Raw genomic sequence first — 7,251 nt, forward strand, 5'->3', positions numbered from 1 at the left:
CCTCCAAAGCTGCCAGTTGCTATTTGGTTCTTGTGTAGCAAACCTACCACAAATGTAAAATTAAAGTCTTGAGCCCGGCAGGAGAATGAGTGAGAATAAATGCTGGAGAACACTGAAAAACTTTTTTTCTATTCTATAGATTTATTTTTGCTTTAAGGCTAGACAATTTTGAATGTTTTGTTTTTATCTAAAGCAAAAATTTCCGGATTTACCTGATGCATATTTCTTTTCCTTTTCTTTTTTTCTTGTCTTTTTTTTTTGGATTGGGATTTTCATAGTCCCTTATTATTCAATTGGGTTTATAAATGTTTTTTCCCGTTATTGTATTCTTCTACTCTTGTTTTTCCCCCATTAACAATTTTTATTCTTCCATTTTCCTTTATCCTGTTTGTTTAGCTGGATAGGGAATAGTTGTTCCCTCATTAATGTGGATCGTTTGTGTATTGGAGAACTGTGAGTCCATCCCCCAAAGTTATTTTATTTTACTTTACTTTCATCCTTTTTACAGAGACAATAAGAGAAAAAGTATGAAAGCCTACAGGAGGAGCTGATGCAGGTGCAGCTCAAGTACCAGAAGGAAGTGGAGCGCCTGGAGAAGGAGAACAAGGAGCTCGGGAAAGCGTGATGCCAGAGCGGGGTGAAAAAATAGCACAAAAGAAAAATTAAAAAAGTCCCCATTGCATGTACGTGAGGTGTGGATGAACTCTGGACTATGACAGCAGCTATGACACACGGGATCACTTCCCAAGGGGGGTAGTGGTTGGGGACCAGAGCTGGGGCAAGATTGTGTGGAGTGGGGGCACAGGTGGGTTGGGTTTAAAGGTGTAGTGAAAGGTCTTTGTTGTACTTATTTAGGAAAGATGAGGTTAGATTTTTGTTATTATGGTCAGAATGAGTATGTTTCAGTCTGTAATTTTCTACAGGGGGGCCCCAATTTTAGTGGGTGAACTAAAAAAGAAGCAGATAGGGACCAATGCACAATGAGCATATATCAATATTTGTCAGGGGCTCAATTTTCAGAACAAACAATTTTTGGATTTTCTTTACTTTTTATGACTATGTGTGGAATTTGTTTTTTTTTTATTTTTTCTCTCCCTTAAGGGCTGTAGGGGAGATTTTTTTTTGATTTAGTACTTTAATTGTTCAAGAATGCAAAGGCCCATGGATGATATTTTTTCCCCAGAAATTTTAACCTCCAGTTTATTTATGCACTGTAGGATTTTTTTTAACTTTTATTGTTCAAATTTGGTTTATACTTTTTTTTCTATGCATTTACATATGCAAAGGCCGATAGGAATAAACCTTATACAAGAGAGGGAAGGGAGGGAGGAGGGTACACAAACAGAGGAAGAGAGTGGCCCCGGAAAAAGAGATGCACACTGAGAAAGATACAATAGAGAAAAACACATACAGAGATATGAATAAAGAGGGAGAAAGGGAAGGAGAATGATGATACCTTTTGAAAGGGTCCAATATCAAAAACTACCACCACCCCCTTTTAGGCAAAAATTTCCCTCGGGGAGGGGGAGATGATGACCCGTGCAGGTCATGGTAACGCTCAGCGAGGGACCCTATAAAATTGCCTCCCTTAAGGACTAAAAAGGAGTTTTATTCACCAAGGAATCTGAACGAGTGAACCCGGGAAAGGGGTAGGTTAGCACAGACACAGTAAGGCTGGTGTAAAAATACTGAAAAAAAAAGATGAGAAATAATGTATTATTATCCTGTGTTTTTTCAAAAAAGGTGGAGCTTAGAATGCTTAAAATGTCCGATTTGGCGCAAGTCAGCATGAATTATTTCAATGACATAAAAGGCCCCGGATCAAAAAGGGTGGTGTTGTTGACCTACCAGGAATCATCAGTGTAAGTATATGATACAAGTGGAGTAGGGGGGTGAAGCGATAGCTAGGAGCGTAGATGATTTTGTTTTTTTGAGTTATTACCTTTAAAGACTAAAGGGCCCACCCCAAAACCCTTTTGCCCAGCCATAAAAAGCATAAAAGTGATTTACAATATATATTTAATTATTATTTACTGTAAATAAAAGTAGGAAAATCTTAGTTTATGCTTAGGGAGATGGAGGGTAATAGGGTGGGGGCCTGTGAGGGTTTCAGGGGTGTAGCAGGAATGAATTTTCCCGGCGTCCAGAATTTTCTTTCCCCACACTTTCTACTCCCCTTGAATAGAAGAAAAGGAAAACAGCCTGCCAGTTTTTTAGAGGTGTGCTCAGTGGAGATAGCTCAGATCAAATGTTAAAAAATAGTGCCTCCTTTAATTTTTGAGAAATTTTAAAATTTTAGTATCTCAAAGCCCCGATTTTTAAGGGGGGAGAAATTGGAGCAATTTATCCATATTATTTACCTCTCAAAACCCCCTTTCCCTTTTTGGGATTTTTTTCTAATCATCTTCATTTTTTTAAACTTGGGTCGTTTTGTTAGTAAAACAGTTTTGAGTAACGTGTTTTTCTTTCTTTTCTTCCAGACTGTAACAAAAGAAGGTTCAATACCGCGAGGCAATCCGCAGTATTCAGAACAGTAATTTTTAACCCCAAAAGCCATCATTTTTTATTCAAGATGGACAGTGAGCTGAACGATCAAATGTCACAGATCCGTCAGTCAGATGGATCCCGGGCAAGCGAACCTTTTGGTGGGCCAAGGTTTATTTAGCTGAAAAAAATTGACCAAAACCAGAAGGAAGAAAAAAGTTTTCAAAAAAAAAAAAAAAAAAAATTAATAAAAAATAAAAAAATAAAAATATAAGATATATATAATTTAATTTTTAAAAAAAAAAATAAAAAAAATTTAAAAAAAATTAAAAAATATAAAAAAATATTAAATTTTATATAATTAAATATATAAAATATATATAAAATAAAAAAAAATAAAAAAAAATTTGATTAATAAATTTAAAAATTTTATAAAAAATATTTTTTTAAAAAAGATATATAAAATATTATATTTATTATAAAAATAATTTAAAAAATATAAAAAAAAAAAATAATAAAATTTATTTAAAATATAGATAAATTTATTTAATATATAGTTATTTTTTTGAAAAATAAAAAGAATAAAAAAAAATAAAAAAATTTTTTATATAGAATTTTTAAAAATAAAAAAAATTATAGAGAAGATAAAAATATAAAAAAAAAAAAAAAAAATAAAATATATAGATATATTATAAAAATTTTTAAAAATAAAAAAAAAATATAAAAAAAAATATTATAAAAAAATTTAAATAAATAAAATTTAAAGTATATAAATAAAAAAGTAAAAAAATATATATAAATATATATAAATATAAATAAAAATTAAAAATAAAATATATTATATAAATATATATATATAAAATATATTATATAAATTTAATAATAGAAAAATTTTATAAAAAAAATATAAAAATAAAATTAAAAAATTATAATTATATATAGATAATATATATAATAAAAATATATATATATAATAGAAAAAAATAAAAAATAAAAATATATATATATATATTAAATATTATATAATAATAATTTTATATATAATATATATATATATTATATATATATTATATCTATATATATAATAATTTTATAAATATATAAAATATATAAATATATATAAAATAAAAATATAAAATTTAATATATAAAAATAAATATTATAAATAAATATATATATATATATAATATTTTATATAAAATTTTAAAATATAAATTTTAAATTTATATAAAATAAAAAAAAAAAACAAAAAAAAAAAAAAAACAAAAAAAAAAAAAATATGTATAAAAATTTTAAATATAATATATATATAATATAATTTTAAATATATATATATATCATATTAAAAAAAAAAAAAAAAAAAAAAAAAAAAAAAAAAAAAAAAAAAAAAAAAATAATAAATAATAAAAAAAAAAAAAAAAAAAATAAAAAAATAAAAATATATATTAAATAAAATATATATATATAAATATATTTTATATAAATATATATATATAAAATTATTATATATATAAAAAATTTTAATAAAATTATATATATATATATAATAAAATATAAAATAATATATAAAAAATTTTTAAAATATTTTAATAATATTTTATTAAAAAATAAATAAAAATATATATAATATAAAATATTATATAATTTTTTATATATATATATATAATAAATACAAAAAAAAAAAAAAAAGAAAAAAAAAAAGAACAAAAAAAAAAAAAAAAAAAAAAAAAACCCCAAAAAAAAACAAAAAAAAAAAAAAAAAAAAAAAAAAAAAAAACATTTTTATATATTAAAAAATATTAAAATATAAATTTTATTTTTATAAAAATATATTAATTAAATTTTATAAATAAAAAAAGGAAAGCAAAGGCAACGACAAAAAAAAGCCAAGGCCCCAAGAACCCACCACAAAAACAAAAACCAACAACCAAAAAAAAAACCCAAAACCCAAAAAAAAAAAAACCAAACAAAACCCAAACCACAAAACACAACAAAAAAAACAAACAACACCACAAACCCCCAAACACCCAATGTTTTTAAATTAAATTATGTAAAAAATGATCTTTAATTTAACCAAGAAAAAGTGGAAAAACTAGGGCCTTTTATAAAATGTTTGAAATTAAATTGAAAAAATTTTTTTATATTTTTTTAATTTTTTAAAAAATTGTTGCCCCAAGGACCAGAAGCCTGTAACCCCTTTGGGGGGGTTTCGGGAAAGGAAAGAAACCCCAAAAGTGGGAACTTGTCCAAAAAGGTTTTCCCCCCAAAAAAACAAAAAATTTTTTTGGGGGGCCCGCCCCGAAAAAAAAGGGGGATGTTTTTGTCAAAAAAGGTGGGGCACACACACACACCCCACACACACACACACAACACACACACACACACACACACACACACACACACACACCACACACACACACACACACACACACACCCCACACACACAAAACCCCACACACACACCACACACACACACACACACCACCCACCACCCACCACACACCCCACCACACACCTGTATGTATACCTATATATACAAGTATGTACACAATATATGAATTCTTTATTTATCAAAGAATATATTGGAAGATTAATTATAGCCTTGATAATAAATGAAAATGTTGAAAGTCAAAGTTGATTTTTTTCATATTTTCAGATACGAAAAATCCTGTCTGGCAAGCTGTTCCCAATGAAGGCTCTTGGCTACTTTGCTGTGGTGACAGGGAAGGAAGCAAGGAAGACTCTATACAAGCCATAAAGGATTATGAAGAATCCTTCTTTAGAAGCTCAAGATTATTTAAGTATGATTTTTTTATATGTAATGTTTTATGGTCTCTAGTGTTGGAATCTGTGTTGGAATTTTGCATACCTATTCAAACATTTTTCAGACATTTGAGCATTTATATTACAGGGGTGGAGTTATCAACAGCCATCAGTGTACCACCAGGAATCTTAGCTTTGCTGTTTCTGAATGCTTTTGGAAGATGGTGAGAGATACTGTGGAACAGCAGGCTGATGCTTTCAAGGCTACCCGTTTAACCTAGAGACAGAGTGGAAGAACAATTTCCCCAGGTAGGGAACAGTTTTCTTATTATAAAATGCTTCTGCACTTATCTTATGTAATACATAGAAAATACTTTTTCGTATATGTTTTTACACACTTTATAAAGAATTGATGTGTTCCCATAGGACCCGAGAACTTGACCGTGATGAACTCTTTGAGAAAGCTCGAGGAGAAATCCTAGATGAAGTGGTGAACTTGTCCCAGGTTTCTCCCAAACAGTGGGAGGATGCTCTGTCAAAAAAAGATGTGGGACAAGATGGTAACCCACATATTTGAAAACATTTATTTGCCAGCTGCACAAAACAGAAAATTCTGGTAAGAGTGATTTTAAGTCAAGTAGATTCAGGTAGGTCAGTGCAAATGGCTGATAGAGCTGGTGGAGCTCATATTTTAGAACATTTCTTAGAACCCCTCATATAAGGCATGTACACGAGATGATTGTGGGTAGAAAGGCAAGAGTCGTAGTTATGTTGGGTGGCACTCGATTGCTTGAAGATAATTCTTAATGATGATTAAAATGAGGCTTAGTGCACCCGACACATGTATGATTTTTGTCAGAACTGATAGTCAGGCCCTGGAAAAGTTTCTTGAGAGGGAAAGAGAGAGAGGGGGGGGGAGAGAGGGAAAAAGGGGGGAGGAGAGAGGGAAGAGAGGTGGGGGGGAGAGAGGGAAAAAGAGGGGGGAGGAGAAAAGGGAAGAGTGGTGGGAGAGGGAGGGAAAGAGGGGGGAGTGGAAAGAGAAAGAGAGGGGGGAGGAGAAAGAGAAAGAACAGGAAGAGGGGAATGGGAAATAGAGGAGAGAAAAGAGAGAGTGGAGAGAGAAAAGAGAGAAAGAGAAGGGGGAGGGAAAGAGATAGAGAGAACTGGATTTTTTTTATATTAAAAGAGGAGTGAAAAGTGAGAATGAGTGAGTGAGAGTGTTTATGAGTGAGTGTTTGTGTGTGTGTGTTTCTGTTTGATTAGTTCTCTGCTCTACTTCAGTTCTACTTCACTTGGTTTGTTCACTTTTGAAATGTGTTATTATATATTCATGTATTCTGATGCATTGCTAACAGTCCTCATAATTGTTTATCTTACAGGTACATTTAACACAACAGCAGATATTAAGCTGAAACAGTGGGCTGATGGTATGCTTCCCAAGAAGTGTGTAGAAGTTGGTTGGGAAACACTGGAGGATGAGTTCAGGAAGTTCATGGAGAGAGCCAAAACTTCGAAGGACATGATGACATTTTGACAGCCTGAAGTCCTGTGTTGTGGATGAGGCAATGAGGCGCCATGAGTGGGAAGATAAGGTATGCATTTAGTGAAGGTTTATAATGCATGTCATAAATACATAGATTGTATTTTGAGTGTTAAACTTAAAAAGTATTGACTTCATTTACAGAGGAAGCACTTCCATAAAATAGAAATAAAGTATTATTAAGATATTACTCACTAGACCATGGTTATGCATTTTAACCTACTCACTCTTATGGTTATATATTATTGCTAGACCTACATTTGGAGTGTCTGTCTTTCATTACCAGAAGAATGGAGACAGATATTTAATTATGAAGGTTGTATATAGTCTTGACTCCTCTTATTCTTTTGAATTATCTTTAAGAATTTATTGGTCATCATTCAGAAAAATTTCCTTTTTGATTATCATGTTTTAGTATAATCGCTGTAAATAAGAACACTGGTCCTACTAGTTGTTTTGGGGGA

At 30.2% G+C, this 7,251-nt stretch overlaps 1 protein-coding gene and 1 long non-coding RNA gene across 2 annotated transcripts in view; one reads left to right on the forward strand and one right to left on the reverse strand.

Moving 5' to 3' along the window:
- LOC119575338 (COP9 signalosome complex subunit 7b-like) overlaps positions 1 to 7,251 on the reverse strand; it is a gene marked incomplete in the record, with an annotated part of 15,105 nt that overhangs the window by 3,276 nt on the left and 4,578 nt on the right.
- On the forward strand, positions 5,410 to 6,765 carry LOC119575340. The gene is made up of 3 exons (XR_005228972.1): positions 5,410 to 5,556; positions 5,674 to 5,863; positions 6,627 to 6,765. It is a non-coding gene; the product is annotated as an uncharacterized LOC119575340 (long non-coding RNA).

Source organism: Penaeus monodon, chromosome 7 (genome assembly GCF_015228065.2).
Source record: "Penaeus monodon isolate SGIC_2016 chromosome 7, NSTDA_Pmon_1, whole genome shotgun sequence".
Classification (NCBI taxonomy): Eukaryota; Metazoa; Arthropoda; class Malacostraca; order Decapoda; family Penaeidae; genus Penaeus; species Penaeus monodon.